Source organism: Vicugna pacos, unplaced genomic scaffold (assembly GCF_048564905.1).
Source record: "Vicugna pacos unplaced genomic scaffold, VicPac4 scaffold_20, whole genome shotgun sequence".
Taxonomy (NCBI): Eukaryota; Metazoa; Chordata; class Mammalia; order Artiodactyla; family Camelidae; genus Vicugna; species Vicugna pacos.
In genome coordinates this window covers 36670226-36694491 of record NW_027328741.1, presented here as the reverse complement: position 1 = coordinate 36694491, position 24266 = coordinate 36670226, and the positions used below count along the sequence as shown (strand labels likewise).

The window sequence follows — 24266 nt, the reverse complement described above, 5'->3', positions numbered from 1 at the left end:
TGTTTGTTGTCTTTCATTTAGTGTGACGTTGTCTAGGCTCATCCATGGTATAGCATATATCAGTACCCAAATTCCTTTTTGTGTTCAAATAATATGCCATTGTTATAAATACTCCACATTGCTTGTCCATCCATCAGTTGATGATGAATAATTCTGATGTAAATGCTCATGGACAAGTTTTTGTGTGAACACATATTTTCAGTTCTCTTGAGGATATATTAGAAAATGGAATTGCTGGGATTTATTCTACTTTTAACATTTTGAGGAATTGCTAAAGTAGTTTTTAAAGTGACTGCACCATTTTATATTTCCAGTAGTAATGTATGAGGAGTCCAGTTTCTCCACATCCTCATCAACACTATTTATTACCGGGTTTATAGATACATATTTATATATCCTATATCATATATATTTGTCATCCTATTTGGTATGAAGTGGCATGTCATTGTACTTTTGATTTCTGTTTCCCTGATGCCTACTGATGTTGAACATCTTTTTATGTGCTTATTTCCCATTCGTATGTTTTTTTGGAGAAACATGTATTCAAATTCTTTGCCCAATTTTATTGTATTTGTCTTTGCATTGTCACGTTTTAAGTCTTCTTTGTCTATTCTGGATAAAAGTCCCTTATCAGGGAAAATATTGAAAATAATTTCATCCATCCTGTGGATTGTCTTCTTACTTTCTTGATGAAGTCCTTTGAAGCACAGAAGATTTTAATTTTACTGAAGTCCAGTTTACTTGATATTTTTTCTTTGTTGTTTGTGCTTTTGGTGTCATATATTACAAGTATTTGTAATCCAAAGTCCTGAAGATTTTCTCATTGTTCATTTTCTAAAAGTTTTATAGTTTCAGGTCTGTGATTTATTTTCAGTTAACTTTCTTAAATGGTGTTAAGATAAAAGGTCAGTTTTCTTTCTTTCCAGGTGTATGTGCAGGAGTCCCAGCATCATTTTTGTAAAGATTATTTTTTCCCCATTGGATTGTCATGGCACCTTTGTCAAAAATTAAATGGTTACGTGTAAGAGATTGTTTATGGACTCTCAGTTCTTTTCTCTCAATCTATTTTTCTGTCCTTTATGCAAGTACCACACTGTGTGGATGAGTTTTGTTAGTGAGTTTTGAATTTGGAAACTTTAAAACTTTGTTCTTTTTCAAGATTGTTTTGACTATTCTGGGTATCTTGCATTTCCATATGAGTTTTAGGATCAGCTTGTTCATTTCTGCCAAAAAGCCAGAGTTGCATTGCATCTATAGGTCATTTTGAGGACAATGGCCATTCTAACATTAATAAGGCTTCTGATCCATGAACACAGAAGAGCTTTCCATTTATTTAAGGTCATTTTTAACTTCTATCACTAGTATTTTGTTTTTCTATATACAAGTTTCAGTATTCCACATGTTTTTCTTAATATTCCTAAGTATTTTATTCTTTTTGATGCTATTGTAAATGAAAATGTTCCCTCCATTTTATTTTTAGGTTATTCACTGCTGTTGTATAGAAATATAATTACTTTTTTATATATTGATTTGTGTCTTACAATTTTGGTCAGACTGGGTTATTAATTTTAATAGGATTTTTTTCTTTTCTCTCTTTTTTTTCCTTTTTGGATTCCTTGTGATTTCAATATATAATATCATGTCATCTGGTATCGAAACACTTTTGTTTGTTTCTTTCTAATCTAGAGGCTTTATTTTCTTTGTCTGTTTGCTTTGACTAGAACCTCTAGTACAATGTTGATTGTGGGAGGAAATAATTCAGTCTTTCAACATTATGTATCATCTTTACTCCAGGTTTTTCATAGATGTTCTCTGTCAAATTGAGGAAGTTCTCTTCTATTTCTAGTTTTTATCCATTTTTCTATTAATATGGCATATTACATGAATTGACTATTGTTTGTTGAACTGCCTTTGCATACCTGGATGCATCCCACATAATTGTGTTCTATTTTATATGTTACTGGATTGGATTTGCTTGTATTCTGTTGAGGATTTTTGCATTTATATTCATAAGAGATAGTCTTTAAATTTCTTGTGATGCTTTTGTCTGGTTTTGGTATCAGTGTGATACTAGTCTCATTGAATGAATTGGGAAGTGTTCCCTCCTCTTTATTTTTAGACGAGTTTGTGAAGCATTGTTTTCTTTTTTTGTTTGTTTTTATTTTTGTTTTTTCTTTAAGTAGTTGATGGAAATCACCAGCAAAGCCATACAGGCCTAGCATTTCTTTGTGTGAATGTTTTGGATTGCTATTTCAGTCACTACTTACTGTAGGATTATTTGAGTTTTCTATTTCTCCTTGAATTAGCTTCAGCCATTTATGTCCTTCTAGGAATTTATCCATTTCATCTAGATTATCTCATCCATTGGCTATATAATTATCCATAATATTCCCTTATATTCCTTGTTATCTTTGTAAGGGCAGTAATGACATCCTTCCTTTCATTTCTCATTTTAGTAATTTGAATCTTCTCTCTTTTTTTTAATATTAGCTAAAAATTTGTCAATTTTGTTGATCTTTTCAAAGAACCAACTTTTCTTTTTGTTGATTATTCTCTGTTGTTCATCTATTCTCTATTCCATTTATTTCTGCCTTTAGTATTTTGATTAGAATGTTTAATTCATTTACATTAATGTAATTTCTTATCAGGTTGAAGTTACATCTGCTGTCTACTTTCTATATGTCTTTTTTCCCCATTCCTCTATTACTACACTTTTTTGTACAAAGTAAGCATTTTCAAGTGTGCCATTTTAATTTGTTGTTTATTTTATATTTTTCCTCCTCCTCCTCTTCCTCCTCCTCCTCCTCCTCTTCCTCCTCCTTACTTCTCCTCCATTGCCCTGGAGATTATAATTAACATCTTGTTTTAAAGCAATCTAGTTCACATGAATGCCAACTTAATTTCAATAGTACACCAAAACTTTGCTTTGGTATCAATCTTTTCCCTCCCCCCCTCATGCTGTCACTGTCTTACAAATTAGACCTTTATGCATTTATAAGTGCATCTACACAGTTTCATAAGTATTGTTTTATGCAGTTGTCCTTTACATCAAATAGAACAAAACATTTACATGTAATACTCAATTAATAATGTTTTATTTTTTTACTCATGTAGTAGTGCTCTTTATTTTTCAGGTGAGTGTCCTTTCATTTACACCTGCTGGACTATCCTTAGTATTTCTTGTCGGGTAGGCCTGCTAGCAATGGATTGTTTCAGATTTTGTTTTTGTAGGAGTGTCTTAATTTCTCCTTTAATTTTTTTAAAGAATCATTTTGCTGGCTATAAAATACTTGGTGACAGTCTTTTCCTTTTATTACTTTGACGATACCATCCCACTGCCTTCTAGTCTCCATGGTTTTTGATGAGAAATCAACTGTCTTACTGAGGAGACTTTGTATATGTTGAGCCACTTTTGTCTTTCTGCTGTCAAGATCCTTTGTTCTTGTGTTTTGACACACTGAGTCTGATATGCCTATTTTAGATGTCTCTACGTTTATACCACGTGGAGTTTGTTGAGCTGCGGGGATGTACAAATTAAAGTTTTCATCAAATTTGGGAAGTTTTCAGCCATTATTTCTTTATATATTCTTTCTGCCCCTTTTTTTCTCTCCTTCCTTCTTGCGCTCCCATTATGTGTGTATTGGTATTGTTGATGGTGTCCCACCTATCTCTGACACAGTGTTCATTTTTTTCATTCATTTTTCTTTCTGTTCCACAGACTGGATAATCTCAGTAATTTTAAGTTAACTGATATTTTCTTCAACAAGTTCATATCTACAGAGAAACCACTCATTGAAGTTTTCATTTTAGTCATTATGTTTGTATTTCTAGAATTTCTAGTTGGTTTTTAATATAAATTTTTTATTGATATTCTCTGTAAAATGAGATGTTCACATAATTTAATTCTTTAGGCATGGTTTCTGTTAGTTTTTTGAACATATGTGTAATTGCTTATTTATGTCTTTGTCTAGTAAGTCCAGTGTCTGGGCTTCCTCAGGGAGTTTTTATTGACTACTTTTTCCCCTCTGTTATGGCCAAACTTTTCTGTTTCTTTGTACATCATGTAATTTTCTGTTGAAAACTGGACATTTAAAATATTACAATGTGGCAGATCTGAAAGCCACATTTTCCTCATCTCAAGGGTTTATTGCTGCTTCCATTGTCATTGCTGCTGCAGCTATTTATTTAGTTACATTCCTGAACAAATTCTGTAAAATCTGTATTCTTTATCATGCATGGCCATGAGATAGTGTGTGTGAAGAAAGCCTAGTTGTCATCACTGTAATAATGATTTGACAGTGATTTCTTTCAATGCCTGGAGCCAATCGTTTGAGCTGATGCCAGGTGGCTGTGTGTCTGCATGCTGTGGTATGCCCTCGGCACCGGCAGGTAGTCTGTAGCTCTTCCGTAGCCTTTAGTTCTTGCTTATGCAGAACCTAAAGTTCAGCCAGAGTTGAAGGCTTAAGGTTGTCTCAGATCTTTCCTTGCCCTGTGCCACACATGTGTACGGCCTTCTACAATTCTCAAAATTTTTTGGAGCTTTTTAACCCTACCTTCACCCCCAGAAAGTCTCATTACTCAATTTTGCCTTCTAAGTTTCCTAGTCAGCATCTAGTTAGCCTCTACTGGTCCCGCTGCCTCAGGCGGTTGTAATGTTAAATACTCACTGCTGATTGTTTCCTACACACACTCTGGGGACAGGCTGTTTGCACAGCATGAGTTTGTGATAGGTCAAATAGTGACAGCTTTCTGGGGGCGGATTTCTTGGGTAACTTTAAATCACTACTGCCCCTACCTTGACTGTGAGACTATTGCTTTTAAAGGCCACCATTTAGGTTAGGATACAGGGATGGGGTAGATCAAGTTACAATGCCACAAAACTCACTATCTTTATGGAGATTTAGCTGTTTTTTTTTTCTCAAATTAACAGTCCCCAGATTGCTGGAAGTCTTGGTTTAATTTCCAGAGTTCTACAGAGGTTAATTTTGACAAATTTTGCCATTGTCATTGCTTCATAGAGAAGTAAGTTTTCCAAGATGTTTACTCAGATATTCTAGAAGTGTATCCCATTTGCATTTGTTTTTAACTGAGTTACTTGCAAGACTAACTAATTCTACAGCTCCAGCCCCATTCACATAAGAGTCCACCTGCATGGCTTCTCCTACAGGGAGCAGTGCGCAACCTGTTGTCAGATTGTTGTTTGTTTTTATTAAAGTGAAGGGTTTTTTAAAAATATCCTCATGAGTAGCCTTCTGTCATTTTTACAAGTTATGAAACTTCCACTAGTCTGTAGCTATTTTTTCCCCTCACTTTTCGTTGCTTTAATGAAGTTCTCACTTTTAAGGATTTTCAGTATACCAGTTTGTGGATGCTGATCACACGGGTGAGGCATTTAACTACTGTCTAATCCTCAGTCTTTGCTCTGATTCACTGTCTAAAACATCTGAACACATCTACTGAACCCCGTATACCAATGGATGCTAACACCCCTAATTAAAAGTATGCTTTTTAAGTAAAGCAAAAAATATTAACTTTGACACTGGAAAAGACAAATCTCAAATTTCCTTGCTGATCTTGCTTTCTGTGATCATGAGCTACATCATGATTTTAGAGCTGGCAGGCATATTGAGCTACTGATTTTATTTCATCGGATTTTAGAATGCAGAGCACATTTCAGGCCCACTTATAGCACCATATGTGTATCTTTAAGGATATGTACATATGATGATGTCTTTATAATAAGTACCTTATTTTAACTACCTACTACTGTTAACCACATTAAGGAAAGCTTGAAACTGCAGTACTGAAATTTCTCATACCACCATCATCCCGTAGCATCTCTTTTGCACTTAGATGTTGTGTGACAGAGTATTTTTCTTCTCCCTAGAAATGATCAATGTTGAACGGGGAAAAAAAAACCCTCTTCAAATAAATATACTCCAAATCACACACTTATCTGAACAATGGCCACAATTTTAGTCCACACCAATCCATCTACTCATACTGACTCAGAGTCCTCAACATAGACAATCCACCCCTGAAGTCAGGGTCCTCAGCACACGTTTTATCCCCTCCCCATTCCTTGTTGATTCTGACCTACTTTTGTCCAATGCGTCCTGCCAGTCTCTTCGCTGCCTGACTGCAGTTTTTAATTTTTACCTTTGAGTTCCAGGCTGCGCCTAGTGATTTCCAGAAAAATCACTCATCAGGAGGGGTGGGGAGGATTTCAGGAAGCTGTTAAACTAACTCACTTGCAGATAAGTGAGTGGCTATTGTGAGCATTCTTCTAGATATCTGTCATGCCGGCTGCATCCACCCCAGCAAAATAACGTAGCTCCTCCAACCACCTCTGCCTCCATTCATCTGGGTTTCTGCTTTAAGTGACACATGCTGCTGATGGGCATTATATATATATATACATATATATATATTAATTGAAGTATAGTCAGTTACAATGTGTCAATTTCTGATGTACAGCACAGTGTTCCAGTCCTTCATATTCACATATATATGTATGAATTCCTTTTCATATTTTTTTACTAAAGTTTATTACAAGACATTAAATATTGTTCCCTGTACTATACAGAAGAAAATTATTTTTTAAACTATTTTTATATATAGTAGTTAATATTTGCAAATCTCAATCTCTAATGGGCATTTTTAAAGCCACATTTGGAACCCTTGTTGCAGAAGAGTCTGAGAAATATATTTTCAACCTCATAGCCTTTTGGTTAGGAAGTTGGAATAAAGGCTGAGCTGGCTCGCCTTCCTTGTCTGCCTTTGTGAGTAAAGGGGTCTGGAGTTTCAAGGCCCAATGAAATGTCCCAGCCCTTCAGTAGCAAACTCTTAAAGCAACCAAAATGCTCCCATCTACCAGAGCAGGACTTGTCCTTAGACACTGCTGGACATAACCACTGACGCTGTCTAAAGCATCGTCTTCATCTGGTGCACACTTTCTTTAGATGTGTAATATCCTGATTAACAGGACAAGCTGGTTTGGATTCCCAAGGTCACAGGCAGCCTTCTGCCTGACTTTGGTGTATATATGTTCATTGAAGAGTCCTCTCTCAGATCAGCTAGAGCTGTCTGGTGTGTGGTTTGCCAGAGAATGTGGGTACAGTGCTCCCCACCAGAGTCCTACCAGTTGTTTTATTGCAGGAAGAGAGAGAGCAAAAGAGACAGAACAGGAAGTTCTTGTCCAGCCTCAAACACAGTCACCCCCGCCGAGGGCTCTTGCTCTGAGCCACACAGCAGTGCAGGTCAGCAGTGATGTGGCCCCGGTGTACTCCAAAACATGGTGTAGTTGTACTGGGCTATCTGTGTCTTTCATGGGCCCTGCAAAGTTCTCGGCTTTGTGAAATGGGGAACTAAGGAACTCCCACCCATGCCTGTAGCTCCCAGGGTTTGCACCCTTACTGGTTTTGAGGATTTGCTGGCAACTCATTCTTTTTCACAGGGTCATTTCTCGGTTAAACTGCAGTCCTGTGACTTCCTTATCAGAACTGCTCCTTACGTTCGGGATTTAGTGAAAGATGCCATTTTAGCCTGTAAGTTCATGTTCAGGGAGGAGGAGGAAGACAGCACAGATTAGAATTGCTGTCTTGCTTTTTTTTAATTATTGTTTTCATAAGCCGTCTCCTGTTGTCGCATAGACACTGAGTAAATGAATGACTGTTACACTTCCATTTGAAGGATGAGGAAAATGACACTCAGGGAGAGGAGGCAAAATTCCTGAGGTTCCAAAGACAAAAAGGGATGAGCACAAAATAAGATCCCTGCAAATTTCTTGGCTGTCATCAGCCTTTAGGTCAATGACAGAGTGCCGTGTGTAGTAGTAAACTTGTAGCGTGCATTTAAAAGGGTGCAGATGTTCTTGTTTTGTTGATGCAATCACACTGTTTTGTCTGGGACTCTGAAAAAGAGAAATGGGTTAGAAAATGTTGGTTTCTCATCCTTGGTCCTTCCTCTCCCTCACAGATATGGACCCTTCAATCTGTAGCAGGAATAAGACAGCCCCAGCCTTTCCGTCTCATGAGATCAGTACTCATTCATTTCATTCTTGCCCACCTGTAGGTGATAAAGCACAGCGTGATTTTCATGTCCTGCTTCACTGATTCTTGTGAAATTAGGTGTTTGAAGATAGAAACTCATGAAAGGAAGCTGCTTTTTTTTAATATAAAGTGCAGTAATTTTCTTAGCAGAGAAGGAAATTGAGGATATTCTTCATTGAAAATCAATAGAGATTTCAAGAGCATCTGTATTTCTGATGCATAGATTAAAATGACAAAATCTAGAGGGATTACCGAAACACAAGGAAGATACCAAAAGTGTCTTTAAAGAGCTTTTCTAAGACTGGGCTTGTAAAGAGACTGTTAGTTGACAGAGACCCTCTTCTCACCCATAGTCCCTCTCCTTAGGTTGGAAAGGGCCAGCGTTTCCCCTGTGTGCAGTCCTGGTGCTTCAAGTGAGTTGTAGTTTAGGGCGGTGCACATGGTGCTGCCTTCAGTTTGTCCATCGAAAGTAACCCCTGGCAGTCAGAGGGCGAGTGTGTTGCAACGACATGAACCATTCACCGTGCTCTCCGGGGTGTGTGCTCATCTCAGCTCATCCCGGCTCAGGTGATGGCAGAGCAGAGAATGGTGGCAAGAGGTCAGCCATGAGTAGGAGGGAGCAACTGGAGTCAGCTTGGAGCCAAGTGGCTAGGAGTTCCAAGTTGAATTCCCAGGACTTCCTACAGTTCATTCATTCAGCTAATACTTCTCAAGCACCTGTGATGTGCTGGTGTTTCCTTTGTGAACAGAACCAAATCCCTGTCCTCATGAATGTGATGTTCTAGTGGACATAAGAAATGATAAACACAGAAGCAGATCCAGGTCAGGACACATGAGTGTTGTCGACTTTACAGTGCACAAGGTGAGATCCTTTGGGAAGGAATGTATGATACAGGAAAATTTGGGGGAGAGGATGGCCGAATCCCAGGTCTTATTTGGGTCCCTGAGATGCACCTCGTGAAATGTGGGTCCTTGGTTTGCACAGGAATGAATCCAAGAGAGAGCCACAGTTCAGTAAATGTAGATTTATTCAGATAGATATATACTCCACAGACAGAGTGGGCTGTTTCAGAAGGCAAGAGAAAGGCCATGAGGCGTGGGGGTTGTGTGCTCCAGTTTAAAGTAAAAATAGATACACACTCCTCTGACATAGTGTGGGATGTCTCCCTCAGCAGAGAGAGCAGCCACGAGGTGTGGTTGTTAGTTTTTAGGCACTCAGGATTTTCATATGCTAATAAGTGTGAGGATTATTCCAACAGCTTTGGGGAAGGTGTTGGGATTCCCAGGAATTGGGCCACCACTCACCCTTTGACCTTTCATGGTCAGCCTTGAACCTGTCCTGGCACCTGTGGGAGTGCCATTTAGCATCCTACTGTATTTCAGTGAGTGTGTATTGAAGCTCAAGATCTACTGGGAGTTGACTTTTCCACCGTCTCAGTGCTAATGGCTGTGCCATCCTTTTAATGGCTGTGCCTGTCCCCCTTCCCTCCTGTCTCATGGAGGAGCTCAGGACTGATTTCACAATTGCAGAGCAGGGGACAGAGTGGAAAGAACTTCATAAGTGGAAGGTGGAAGGCAGTGTTGGCAGTAGAATTCTCAAGTCAATTATAAAGTAAGGGTCTTCTGTTTGCTGGGGGTACCAGGTGTCACATTAGTGAGCTGTGAGCCTTGGGGACTTCAGTGAGTGGGTGGCTCACTGTGTATACTGTGTTGCTTCTTAGGCGGCCCGAGGACAGTTGGCTTATAGGTGACCCATTCATTCAAGCAGGGGTCTCTTTGGGGATTTTCTGCACTTGAGGCTAACATGGGTCACATGGGGGGGCAGGACCGGCCAGTCACAGCTTGGTCCACAGTCACCTAGTGTCCTCGTGGCTTTCATCCCGTGGATGTGTCACCTCCCCCTCGATGGGGACAAGGTCAAAAGTGTTGGGGCAGCTTCTCAGTGGCGAAGGCATTGCTCTCCAGACCCAACACTCAACAGCATGGACCCCTGGTGTTGGCCACAGTCTTGGCTAGATGAGGCTGTTGGGTAGCTGAGCTCATGAGACGTGGGTGCCATGCTTCCACTCTCACCAAGAGCTCTACTTCTGAAGGTTCTGGTCAGACAGCCACAAATACTCCCTAGCCCATAAACAAAGAACAGTCCCTTTTACTCGGGGAAGGGCACACAGAAGGAGAACGGATCATCCCGAGAGCAGGAGAGGCCAAATCAGTCCTGCCATCAGGGGTCTGACAGATGAGCCAGCTCAGTTCCTCTTACTAGTTGTTTACTTGGAGGATCTGGGGTATTTGGGTGACCAGCAAGTGTCAGAAAATAGTACACGAGGGCTTTGTAGATTTTCTGGTCTGGTGTTAACTCACCCCATTGTAGCTGTTGTGCAAGGAAACAAAATTTGGTGGACAACAGGCCATGGCCTCTGCTCCCTGCTGGAGCCAGGAGATTACAATGTTAAGAACGACTGCGGGGGCATAATTTCTATGTTGAGAGGCCAGATGTCCTTACATATCTCTCATACTGGATGTCTAATTTGCAAAGGGAAACTGGATTTCATGCAGCTCTCCAGCCAAGGAGGAGACCACAAGAGGTCTCTCTCACCAACTGTGAGCTCTTTGCCTCCACTGACAGCAGCATCTATAGCAAAAAGCTGGGCTGCCACCTGCGTTTCCTTGTAAACATCCGAGTAGCCACAGCAATGACCTCATGAGCGATGGTGTGCCCAAGGAAGCGCTGTGTGGGACAGAGGGAGGAGTGCCGGGGTCAGACACCGGGAGGGCAGGCAGGCAGTGAGGACATCTGTGCAGCACAGGCACCATGGAACTGAGCCAAAGGGAGACGAGTTTTGGAGCAGGAAGCCTGGGCAGTGCCGTGTTGTTCGTAAGAAGATCCTGGGCTCTGGATCCAAGAAGTCATTGGCTTGATTCCTGATCCCAACCCTCATCTTGGGCAAATGTTTGAAGCTTTCTGTGCCTCTGTTTCTTGGTGTCCCAATTGGGGACAAAAGTAGCAATTACCTCTGAGAGTCAGGAGCGCCTTTATAGATGTCATTTCATTACGCTCACAGCAGCCCACGAGCACGGTGCTAGGTCCCCCGTTTTACACGTGGCAGACGAGTAACTTTTAATCAGTAATCACGCAGCTAATAATGGTCATAATCAGCATTTGAATTTGATCCCTGTGTCCAGATTATTTCTATTCTCACTCAGTATTACTGGAAAACTAGTAACGTCAGAACAAACACTGCTGGGAAGTGGGTGCTTGAAACATGTTTGTCGTCTTCACCATTGGGGAGTGTTGAGTTCACATTCCTCACTGCCCGTCCGAGGCCCCCTGCGTCTCCGCTTGCCCCTGGTGGGGTCTGCAGGGCTCTAGGCAGCTTCTCCTTGTTCTCTACCCCCAAGACTCTCTGCTCTCTGCAGGATGATTCTCAACCCTGACTGCTCGGTAGAGCTAATGTCTAAAAACAAAAAAAGGTGGGGAGGGTACGGCTCAGTGTTAGAGCATGTGCTTAGCATGCAAGAGGTCCTGGGTTCAATTCCCAGTACCTCCATTAAAATAAATAATGCTCAATACTCCCCACAAAAAGAAAAGAAGTATTTAAAAAATAATAAACAGTACAAAGGCCCCACTCCAGGCTGTGGTGCACTATATTTTAAAGGCTCACAGATGCTTCCCATATGCAGGAGGGTGAGAGCTATCCCTTTACACCTCTTGTGAGCTTGTCCACTCACACCCGTTAGCCTCTTGAAACAGGAAAACTACTTGGCTCGGCCTAGAATTTCTCCCGATTTCTAGACTCTTATTTGCCTACTGCACATCTCTCCTGGAGCCCACAGGCACCCAGCCAGAACTGAATCAGTTGTCTGCTCTCATGACTTGCCCCTCTTCCTGCCCTTCTTTTTTTGTTTAACATTTTTTATTGATTTATAATCATTTTACAGTGTTGTGTCAAATTCCAGTGTTCAGCACAATTTTTCAGTCATTCATGGACATATACACACTCATTGTCACATTTTTTTCTCTGTGATTTATCATAATATTTTGTGTATATTTCCCTGTGCTATACAGTGTAATCTTGTTTATCTATTCTACAATTTTGAAATCCCAGTCTATCCCTTCCCACCCTCTACCCCCCTGGTAACCACAAGTCTGTATTCTCTGTCCATGGGTCTATTTCTGTCCTGTATTTATGCTTTGTTTTTGTTTGTTTGTTTTTGTTTTTTAGATTCCACATATGAGCGATCTCATATGGTAATTTTCTTTCTCTTTTTGGCTTACTTCACTTAAAATGACATTCTCCAGGAGCATCCATGTTGCTGCAAATGGCATTATGTTGTCGGTTTTTATGGCTGAGTAGTATTCCATTGTATAAATATACCACATCTTCTTTATCCAGTCACCTGTTGATGGACATTTAGGCTGTTTCCATGTTTTGGCTATTGTAAATAGTGCTGCTATGAACATTTGGGTGCAGGTGTCATCCTGAAGTAGATTTCCTTCTGGGTACAAGCCCAGAAGTGGGATTCCTGGGTCATATGTAAGTCTATTCCTAGTCTTTTGAGGAATCTCCACATTGTTTTCCATAGTGGCTGCACAAAACTGCATTCCCACCAGCAGTGTAGGAGGGTTCCCCTTTCTCCACAGCCTCTCCAGCATTTGTCATTTGTGGATTTTTGAATGACGGCCATTCTGACTGGTGTGAGGTGATACCTCATTGTAGTTTTGATTTGCATTTCTCTGATAATTAGTGATATTGAACATTTTTTGATCATTTGTATGTCTTCCTTGGAGAGTTGCTTGTTTAGGTCTTCTGCCCATTTTTGGATTGGGTTGTTTATTTTTTACTTATTGAGTCATATGAGCTGCTTATATATTTTGGAGATCAAGCCTTTGTTGGTTTCACTTGCAAAAATTTTCTCCCATTCCGTAGGTTTTCTTCTTGTTTTATTTCTGGTTTCCTTTGCTCTGCAGAAGCTTGTAAGTTTCATTAGGTCCCATTTGTTTATTCTTGCTTTTATTTCTTCTAGGAGAAAATTTTTGCAATGTATGTCAGATAATGTTTTGCCTATGTTTTCCTCTAGGAGGTTCTTGCCCTTCTTATTTCACAGAATGGCACTATTATTTAGACACTGCCAAAGCCAGAAAGCTGGCCGGCATCTTTGACCTCTTCCTGCCCTTCCATCACACCTGTGGCCAATCCGTCCACCTGCTGAAATGTTTTCTTCTCTCTCCTCCTGGCAGAGCCTCAGCAGGCCTTCACATGAACCTGTCAATAGTCCTCCCTGCCTCTATCTTGTCTCTTTCTAGATCACTTTGCATGTCTCCTCTACCTTGGAGGCACACAGAGCCCTTTGTGATGTGCCCCTGTGATCTCTCCACCTGGTTGCCTCATCTGCCTCCCACACCCTGTGCTCGCTTCTAGACTATTTACAGTTCCTGGAAGGGACCTGGCTTTGTTTGGTCTCCCTCCTTTGCATACGCAGCTCCCCAGGGAGAAATGGCCTTAACATTATACCTTCACCTGATCACTTCTAGGGCATCTCAGAACTCAGCACAGTGGTTCCCTTCTCTGGGAGAGCCTTGGCTACAGTTCCGGCTCTCTGCCCTGAGCACCCTCTGCTGACTGTTAACCAAGCCCTCTTAACACGCCTCCTCAGCCATCACTTCACTATGAGTCCTGTGCACCTAGGAGCTCCCGGAAGCAGGGACTGTGTCTTTTTCCTCTTTATTCTCAGAGCATTGTAGAGACTCAGATACAATGGTGGAGGGAACAGTGGTTATTCTGCAATTTCTCTAGAGTTGGGGCTTAGTGGTAACAGTCTGGTGGGAAGAAGGGCTTAGGGAATTTACCCTGAAGCCACATTTTCAATTAACATTTCATGTTGTTTTTGTCTGCTATTTAAAGTTATGAGTCTTAAAACAGAATGACGATTTCTAAAAATTACTTTACCGATGATTGAGGAAAATGGCAGTTTTCCATATTTAAGAATATTATTTTAAGTTTGTGTGACTGTGGTGGTGGAAAATAGAAATGCAGGGGCTACTAAAGCATTCTCATCCCCTTCCCCACCCTCAGGTCCTTTGGACAGAAGAGACAGAGGAATGTGAGGAGAAGGCTTGGAGGGTGGACAGTGCAGTACTTTAAAATTGTGACAGTTACTTGTGCTTTTTTTAACTTTTTTTTAATGGAGGTAATGGGGCTTGAACCCAGGACCTTGTACATGCTTAGCACGTGCTCTACCACTGAGCTATACCCACCCTTCCTCCCGATATTTGTGTTTTTAGTGGGCATAATGTGCTGGTAGCAGGTACTTTAGCATCAGACACAGTCACCTGCCTCTGACCATCACGTTAATACCTTTCCCCTGAGCTAGAGAGCTAGTCTGTTCCCAAAAGTTCAATAAATTATCTACATTTTCTTTTTTCTTAAACAAAAGGTATTAACTCATTTTTTTTAGTATCGCCTATAAATATAATGTGATTTTATTAACCATTTACCAAAGTGTTAAGTGTAATAAATATTAAGTACAGATTTCTGAAGCATCAGTCATCACTGAAGATCCACATTCTGCTGTTCTCTCTCTCTGTTAGTCACCTTACTTTTGGAGTTCTGAAAGCAGCGCCAGGCAGAACTTGAGTACAAATGGGACACGGTTGAGCAGGAAGAACAAGTCCGACCAGAATAGGAGGCGCGGTGTCCCCACGTGGAGATAGATGAGATTACCCAGGAAAAGCGGGTGATGTTTAGATGCACTTTAGTCTGTTTACTTCTGGACTTGTCAGCCTTGGCTGCATGTTGGAATCACCAGGGGATCTTAAAAAATGTTGGTGCCTGGATTCCACCACTGCAAACTCTGATGGTACTTAGTGGCCTGGGGTGCATTCTGGCATAGGGAAGTGTTTAAAGCTCCTCTGGTTATTCTAATGTGTAGCCAAGGTGAAGGAGCACTGCCTGGAATGGTGGACACAGAAGAGAAGTGAGGCCCTTCCTTCATAATAACAGTAAAAAGGGGGAAAAGAAAAAGACTGGTATAAGTGTATAAGAGGCATTGATTTGCATCCTTTCATAACACCAATAAAAAAATGCAAAATATAAATTAGCTGCAATAACATAGATGTAGAAGGAAAGACAAATTGGTTTTTATAGTTGACTCCCATTTTTTCACATGTGGCCTTGTTTTCATCGTAGACTAAGTGCCCCTTTGTCTTGAACTAAGTCCCGGTCACTGCTCCCCCTTCCTGTTGGGATGTGCACAAAGAAGCATGACTCTCATCCTAAAGTCAGAGAAAGGGTAGAAGAAGCAGGGAAACATTTGTTGAGGTGCCATCAGTGTTTGAGCAGTGTTTGAGCATGGCATTTTACATAATTGGAAATGTAAATTTATTGCTGCCACTCCTGCTGCAAAATTAAAAAAATAAAACTGTATATCTTTGTATCAACATTCTAGAGCTATGAAAAGATGATTTTTGAGTCATTTGTATTATTGCTTCTTTCCATCAGCTGAGATAATTTAGAGCTGTTTGTTCTTGCAGTCAGCAGGAGCAGGACAGAAGGTTATGAGCATGAATAACACTTGGAAAAAATGCTTTTATTAGGAGCATCTGAAAATGTCTCCAAATATAGATTTAATAAATGAATCACAGATCTACAGAATGTTGGCACTGAAAAGATATGGAGAGAGCAGGTCAAAATCCTCTTTTATAAATGGAAAAAAATGACATTCAGCTACCAATAGAAAGTGACATTTATCTTTTACAATGTAATAAGCTTCTAATAATCCCCATTATGAATAGCTCCCATTGTTTACAACTGAAGATGGGGGTAAAAGCATATGTTGGTGAAAGACTGTACATTCAGAGATGAAAGCTGAATCTTAGACAAAATTAGATGTTCATAATGCTTTTGAGTCCTGAAAAACAAAAACTTATCATATTGGCAGCATACAAAAAATACTGAAGAAAAGTTTTTGGTCATTTAAACTGCCAAGTTTAAATTTAAAATTGCCAGCTAATTAGTTTAAATTTTCATTGGAACATGCTTGTTGAAAAATTGAAGATGAAGACTCATTTAACTTTATCGTTCTTCCTTATTTAAAAAATTGCCTTTTGTTTTTAGTTTTTTTTTTTGAAGAATTTTACTTTACTTGCGAAAGCATGCTCCATTGTTTAGAGAGGCCAGCGTTGTGGTAGTGAGATCTTGGGAATGAATTTGCCTAAATTCATATTTGAACACAGCAGCTTGCTTCCTGAGTGATCTTGGACAACTTAACTTCTCTGTGCCATAGTTTCCTATAAAATAAGAATAAGAGAGTTGCTTCTCCATGACAGTGGTAAGGACGGGTCGAAGTAATGTACAGAATCTACTTGGAAGGCTTCCTGGCACAGAGGAAGGACCATGTACTTAGTTACAGCTATTATTATACTATATCTGGTTTTATAATCCAGTTAAATCTTGAGTCTAACTGATTTCATCTCTTAAAAAATTCTAAATATAAACTCTAAAATGGAAACTCTTAAACTTCATAGTTGTAGCTAATTAACACATAAAGCTCAACCAAGAAACACACAATGGAGACCAGTTAGCTGCAGACACCTGTGACTCTTTCTGTCCTGCACAGACTCTAAGCTGTCACTACCTTCACTTCTGAAATCAAAGGCAAGCTAAGGAATAGAGCTTTAAATCTTGGCCTTGTCAAGTGCTCAGACCATGGCAGGGAAACAGTTTACTGTTCACATGTGCATTTTCAAAAAATAGTATTAAAACGAACACTGTACATATTTTGTTGTGTGATTGACATCGGTTAACAGAAAAGAAAAGAAAAAAAAAACAGGAAAAAAACCCATGCATTTACAAACAAGGAGGCAATGTCTGAAAATTATTATTTTTTTTATGTTTAGGATTTAGTGACCAGTTAGGAGAAATAGCATTTCATTGGTGTAATCCCTTGATTGACTAAACTTGTTTTTTTAATAAGGAAGAAGAGCGTGTTCCATTTACCACCTGGGGAAAGTGTATACATATAACCCTTTGTGCAAATGCTCTTTTTCTGGGTAAGAACCTGCCACAGACTTTTAAAATCTAATGTGAATTGCTGAGAAAACTGAAAGTCAAGTTGGGAACTATGTAGTCTCATAGAGAAAACTTTTTCCAGAGAACATCTGAGCCAATACAGGGCGCCACTCTGGAGGTTCCACAGTCTCTTCTGCACACAGTGCTTCCCCCAATTCTTTTCACCTCATTTGTTCAAATCAGATCAGTGGTTTAGGATTCTCCAGGGTCTGATTAAGAGACCAGATGGAGGCATTAAGATTTCTAAAATTTTCCAAGTGTAACAACCTAGGTAAAATGTCCAAGAATAGCCTAACTAAAGGATAGTAGGAACTATCAAAAAATAAAAGTAAACTACTGAAAGATATAAAAGATGCTTTAATCACATGATTCTAGATTAAAAGTTCATATCTCCAAAATATCAGAAGTTATAAAATTCATTTGGGTTTATTGTGAATAAAATCATATTAGCAATATAATAATTAATAAGATAATGAGAGTTTTACTAGTTCAAGAATAGCCAGATTAGAAAATAGGGCAGGAAGTCCAGATATGGGCTCTGATATCAATAATAATTTACTATAAGAGATGGAAGGCATTACAAATCAGGGAGATAAATAAAGGTTATTCAGTGAATGGAACACTTGTTAGCTACTTGGGGGGAAAAGAAAAGATTGAAATCATACAGTGAACCATATATTATGATAAATTCCAGAAACATTTAAAAAGTAACACAAATAGAAAAAGAACTAGAAATAAATATGGATGAGTATACAACCTCTAGATGAACAGTAAGTTTCAGAGGAAATTATACAAAGATTTCCATGCATCAGAAGCATCCTAATTTTAAACAAAACACCAGAGGATGTTATTTGTTTACAAATCCGACAAGGGGCTAATTCCTTCAATACATAGAGAGTTCAGATCACTTCAAATGTAACATCAAAATATCTCAGGAGCGTAGAAGGCAGAGAAGATGAACACACATTCACAAAGGAAAAAATAGATGTCACACTTCAATGGTAATTCACTCAGTGCACATCAAAATGAAATAGTTTTCCACCTCTCAAGTGACACAGCTCTGTTTATGAGGATGAAATGTCAGTGATCACCAATCCCATGCCTAGGTTACTGGATAATTTTTGTGAAGTATGTTTGATTTACAATGCTGTGTTAATTTCTGGTGTACTCCTCAAGCCTTCTTAGAAAGCAGTCTGGCAGTTGATATCAAGAGTCAAAAATATTCATATGTTTTAATCCACTAATTCAGCTTTGAAAAAATTTAATCAGGAATTATTTCAAAATGGCAGGGAAAAGTCATTATGAATGCAAGTCACAGACATACTTTTATATGTGTATATATATATATAAAATCTCAGCCAAAATATTCTTCCAACTCTTCACAAAGTAGAATAGTATGCAGCCATGAAAAAGTGTGTCCATGAAAATATTTTATGACATGTCAAAGTGTTATGCTTATGATAGATTTGAGAATAAAATTAATATATAAAATGATTTGTAATATACAAACAATGCACCGTTCTGAAGAAATTATGTCTATAGGTCAAAGCATTATTCTTATTTTATTTTTTATTCATTTTCAGAGTTGGAGTCTTTTGATTGTAGGTGACAAAATCAATCTCCAGTGTGTTTAAACAACAACCAAAAAATGGGGATGCATGGGATTTATTGGTTCCTGTAAATGAAAACCTCAGGTCTGAGGTCTGGCTTCAGTCAAGGAGAGATACTCTAGCCCAGATGATGTCAAGGGCTGCTTTTGTCCTGTCTTCATTCTGTGTCCAAAGATGTCTCAGCATGTTGCTTCTAGGCACGCAGCATCCCAGATCATCCATCCAAACCAAGACAGGTCTCTTTTGGCAGCTTCCTCTCTTAATGGAGGAAGCTTATGGTTCACATGGGCACCAGTATGTATCTCTTCACATAATAGTGGCTCTTCCTGGGTTATTTGCCAATTCTCCAATCATGTGAGAGGCCAATACTATGAGGGGTATTATTTGTCTTAAACCAACTGAGATCTACTTCTGGTGCTTCAGAAAGAGTGGGTCAATCGAGGTTAAATCATAGGACTATAAACAAAATAGAGGTTACTTATCCTAAAGCAAGTTCTGGGTCCTCTTCTAAGACTGGGGACAGATCCATGACAGCAGTTCTGTCCACTACTGAGTACTTTCAAATTTTCTTTAATGAGCAAATGTTACATTTATGATCAGAAAAGATGATAAATAAGAAGAAACTTGAGGAAGGAGAACGGAAAGCTTTCCTGTTTCTTAAGAAATATTGAACCCATTAAGTGCTTGGAAGAAAAATGGAATTGTGTCAAGTTTGTAAAAGTTCTGAAATGAATTAGAATTGATTTTACAGACCATGTAGGAGACAGTGCTATACAGTTAGTGTGTCTTTCGGTTCTTTGAGTATTTCAGTACTTTCACTGAATAGTTGCTTGATTTGGGGCAAATTGCATCATCTCCACGTGGCTGTATTTCCTCATCTGTAAAAGAGATATAATATTACCTTCCCCACAGGGTGATTGTGAGGATTTTGAAAAATAGATGTGTGCTGAAGCAATAGTAAGCATTTAAGGATTCTTAACTATTATGTTTACTTAATACATAATTAAAAAATTATTATGTAGACTTTTAAAAATGCATAGTATTTAAATGGCCTATATGTGCTGTACAAGAGAGGAAGGCTTAATATACCTTCTATAATACATTTTTCTCAGCCTTAACTAATTTTCACATTTAATCACACACACACCAAAAAGTTATTCCTTTCACAAGCATGAAGATTTAACTGAAGAAAAGGATGATGAAAGAGAGTAGAGGAGAAAATAAAATGCTTTCTCTACAATCTGATGGCTTAAAAACTAAGTAAAACACCTTTTTAAGACTTTGGTCACCATATTCGTAGCTAATACTTAGGTAGAGTTTTTCACATGCCTGCGGTTAATGTTCCAATTGTATTCACAATTAGTAAATAATTGATTCATCATAATAGTCCTATAAATTGCTATTGTTATTCCCCCATTATATGGGTGAGGAGATTGAAGCCACAAGAGGTTAAGAAATTTGCACAAGGCCCCACAGCTAGCATCGGGAGCTGGGATCCAGATGCAGGAGTGTGGCTCCAGGAGGGACTTGTAAGCACTCCCTCTGCTCTCCCCTGCAGGTGCAAGCCAGCCGCCCGCTGCTGTAAATAACATGATGTGGTTCACTTAGTCCTGAAATTCACATTCTTTGTAGCTTTCTCTCTGGGGCAGCCATCAGGAGCAGCCAGGGACACTGAGTACATGCTTCTGGACTATGACCAAGAAGGTACATGGAAGGAAAACTGTTTAAAAATGGGATCTTTAATGCGCATTCTTCAGTGGCCAGGAAGAAACCTGCCTAGTGAGGAACTGAAACCCTATTAGCCACGTGAAATTATGCTTCAGACACCCCCGCTGCCCTTGGGTCCACACAGTCAGAACTACAGTGGATCAGGGACATGAATCTTGTGCAAATGCAGGGAGTAGGAATACCTGCCATTTTAAGATCTCAAGGAGTATGAAAAGCATGTGAAGCTTTCATCAGCAGAGACCTGCTGTCACTTCCACTGTTTCCCTCAGGGCATGTCCACAGCTTCACTGGTTCTATTCAGAATGAAGACGACAGCTAGCACCTGCTGAACCCTGAATCAGTGATAGGTTCCCCCTTGAAAGGAAGCATATCCCCTTCATGGGTTACAACTAGTTCATAACCTAAGTAATTCTACAGATGTAGAAGGGATACTTTCATTTGTTCTGCTATCACAGACTTCCCTCCAAAAGAACATGCCACCAGTTGCCCCATTTTCACCCATTAAAATATACTTAATAGGCTTTCTTCTTTAGTGCAGTTTTAGGTTTACAGAAAAATTCACAGAAAGTGGAGTTCCCATATATTCCCTATGCCCTACACACAGCTGCTCCTGCTGCCAGCGTGTTACATTAGTGGATGCACTCATTCTTTTTGACATCTTTCATTCGTCCTCCACTAAAATTTAACATGCCTGATATTCACGTCTCTTATGGCATTTACGTGCTATTTATATCACTTCTCACGTTTATGTGAAGTTTACAACACATGCATGTTTTCTGTTTAAGCTGGGTTGGGGGCAAGTTTTCTGTGTAAAAATACGATCATTAGTGAGTCTCATGCTGCTGGGTTTTTGGGTTGTCAGGTCCTGTTGACCATTGCTTCAGTTATTGGGATCATTGTCTACGGACTTTCAGTGTTCATTGTATTTCCTGCAAAACTTCCCAAGAACCTGAGTGGAACAGACCCAATCCAAAAGTACCTGACTGTGCAGGTGGGCCACGCCCATCACTGGTTCCCTCATCAGTTTTATCATCTTCATGACCCTGAAAGCCATATATGAGAAAGTGACAGTCATGATGACTGACTCTGGTAAGCTCCTCCTGCAGCTGAGATAATTTCTACACAAGTTTTAGAACCAGGTCAAAACAGAGATTATCTTTTAGGCACTTCAATTGCAGTACATTACACTCTTTAGTTAACTTCAAGTGTAAACGTATTTTCTCTAGCCTATATGAGAAGTGAATTAGCTCCATTTTTGCATTAGTAAAAGGGACAAAGGTCCCTTTAGAATGTCCAAGCTCTGTGTAAATATGTCAGTGTTTAATAATAATTTCAATTATATTAGATAATGTACCCTATTGTTGAAAGTAAATAGTCTCTGTATTGCAAATAAGTGGAAGAGGGTTGTGGTTCCAGAGGCAGATTTGCTTGCGCGTTACGGAGAGGACAATTAATCACACTGTTATGTGTCTTCCCCCCATGCTGTTCCTGTTAGTGTAGCTCCATTCTCATCAGCTGCGGCTTCTATAATAAATGTTTCTTCTCTCTGGCTTGTATCCCACCCAGCGGCTTAGCGGCCTAAGTTAAGTGCTACCCACACGTTGCATGTGGCTGGGTGGTTCTCCCAGTGGTCTGCTCAGTGGTCATCTTCTGAAAATACTAAGACCAATTCAAATTCTGAACTAGGAGGATGACCGTTTTATGTTCCCCAAATGTTTCTAGCAAGTTGCCCCGTGTTTTGTTTTTCTCCTTCAATAGTCCTACCTTACTGCTGTTCAGGGAGACAAGAGAATATTATTTAGCAGGGTGTTGAGAAGTAGCTTTCTTTCAAATTACACCTGACAGAGGACAGTTCTTGCCCATTGGATACTGTTGTGCTTATAAATTTTAAGGAACGGATGACTTTTTTTTTTTTTTGCCTTGTGGGATATTTCGTTCTTAGTGGGAGAAACTCTTACAACAGTGTGTAAAGTTGGAATTAACATAGTGGATATGTTAAGAAATTCAAAACAGCTGATATGAAAACAGTGTGAATTGTGTATATATATATATATACATATTTAGGGTGTTAACTCATGTGTCCGTGGCTTTGATTAGGGTCTCAAAGCCGTTCACAGTTTTGCAGACTTACCTTTTCTTTATTCTAGCTGCAGAGCTCCCAAGGACCAGACTGACTATGAGAACAACCCAGCCATGAAGGTGTTCTTGTTCCACTTTGTCAACTACTACTCCTCGTGTTTCTACATCACATTCTTTAAGGGCAGATTTGTGACTTGTCCATGAGATCTGATGTATTCCCTGTAAAAATACAGAAATGAAGAGGTGTGAATACAGCTTTGTGTTCTGACAGTCTAACCTGTTTCAGGTTTTCTCTTAGTTGCCCAATGAAGAGTGTCTTTACTCTTTGTTCCTTAGATTCTTTTAGGCATAAAATAATGACTTTATTTCATGTTAGAGCTATCTAAAATTTAAATGAGATTTTCTTTCTAATATTCCAGTGTGACCCAAGTGGCTGTCTCCTTGAACTGATGGCACAGCTGACTATAATCATGGGAGGACAGTCCATCTGGAATAACATACAAGAGGTGTTACTTCCGTGAGTACTCAGTCATGTGATCTTGGGGTGAGAACGGCCCACCGACCCACGTCATTTTCCTGCGTGCCCAACTCTAAAACTGGGGAGACTCTCTGCTTAGTAATGTTCTCCAGATAAGAAGATCCAGCCAACAGTATAAACGTACCTGCTGTTTAATAATTATATTTAAATACCTTCCTTTTTATGTTTAACATAAATCCTCAAGTGCTATAGTCTCTGCTTATTAGCCCACCACTGGGGACTGATTGATCAGAGCCCATTGAGAGATGGCCCTTTCTGGGGCCATGAACTAAGTTTTCCCACAACTTCCTGCAAATTTCTCCTCCTTTTATATATGCATTTAAAAATCCATAACAGGAATTTGTTGAGTGCCTAGTATGTGCTAGTCACTGTATTAAATGTTGTACATATATGTATGTGTGCGTGTGTGTGTGTGTACAATTTAATCACCCAAACAATCCTTATTCTTATCTTCCTTTTGCAAATGAAGATCCTGTGGCTTAAAGAGGGTAACTGATTTGCTCAAGCTCTCATTGCCAATAAGAGACCACTGTGGGACTCAGATGTAAGACCCTGTCTCTCTGAATCCATGTTCTTCTAAGAACAGAGAATCCCTTGGGGTCCTAAGGCACAGGGTTACATAATGTTTTAAGAGACACTTGTCTAAAATAATAGCAACAGAGGTTTTGACTTACTGTTCTCTTCCTAAAAATGAGAAAAGCAGATGTTAGCAAAGGTCACACTGTCTTTTTGATTTTCACATAAGCCCAATCCCACATCAAAGTGGACAGTCCAGTGTTATCTGCAATTTCTGAACATTTCAAGGAGCTTACTGTATTCGCTTTCTGTTGCTGTTTTAACTAGTATCCCCAAATATCATGGTAGTAGGAAGAAAAAAGAAAAAGTCTCCTCTAAACAACACAAATATAACCTTGTAGTTTTCTTGAACGCAGAAGCCTGCTGAAGTCAAAGTGTTGGCACGGCTGTTCCTGAAGGCCTCAGGGGAACCTGTATCTTTGACTTTGAGGCTTCCAGAGGCCACCTGCGTCTCTTGGCCTGTGACCACTTTTCTCTATCTCAAGGTCAGCATGGTTGTGTGCCTCTGACACTGATCCTGTGATAACATCTCCTCTCCCCTCTCCCCTCTTCTGCCTCCTTCTTCCTCCTTTAACCACCCTGGTGATTACACTGGGCCCACATCTATAATCCAGGT

The 24266-nt window shown here is 39.6% G+C and overlaps 1 long non-coding RNA gene across 1 annotated transcript in view; it reads left to right on the top strand.

The window, feature by feature from the left end:
- LOC140693904 (uncharacterized) overlaps positions 1 to 24266 on the top strand; it is a 53973-nt gene that overhangs the window by 17645 nt on the left and 12062 nt on the right. Inside the window, exon 3 of the long non-coding RNA XR_012069608.1 lies at positions 22956 to 23053. This is a non-coding gene — a long non-coding RNA (uncharacterized lncRNA). The remainder of the gene's footprint in view (positions 1 to 22955; positions 23054 to 24266) is intronic.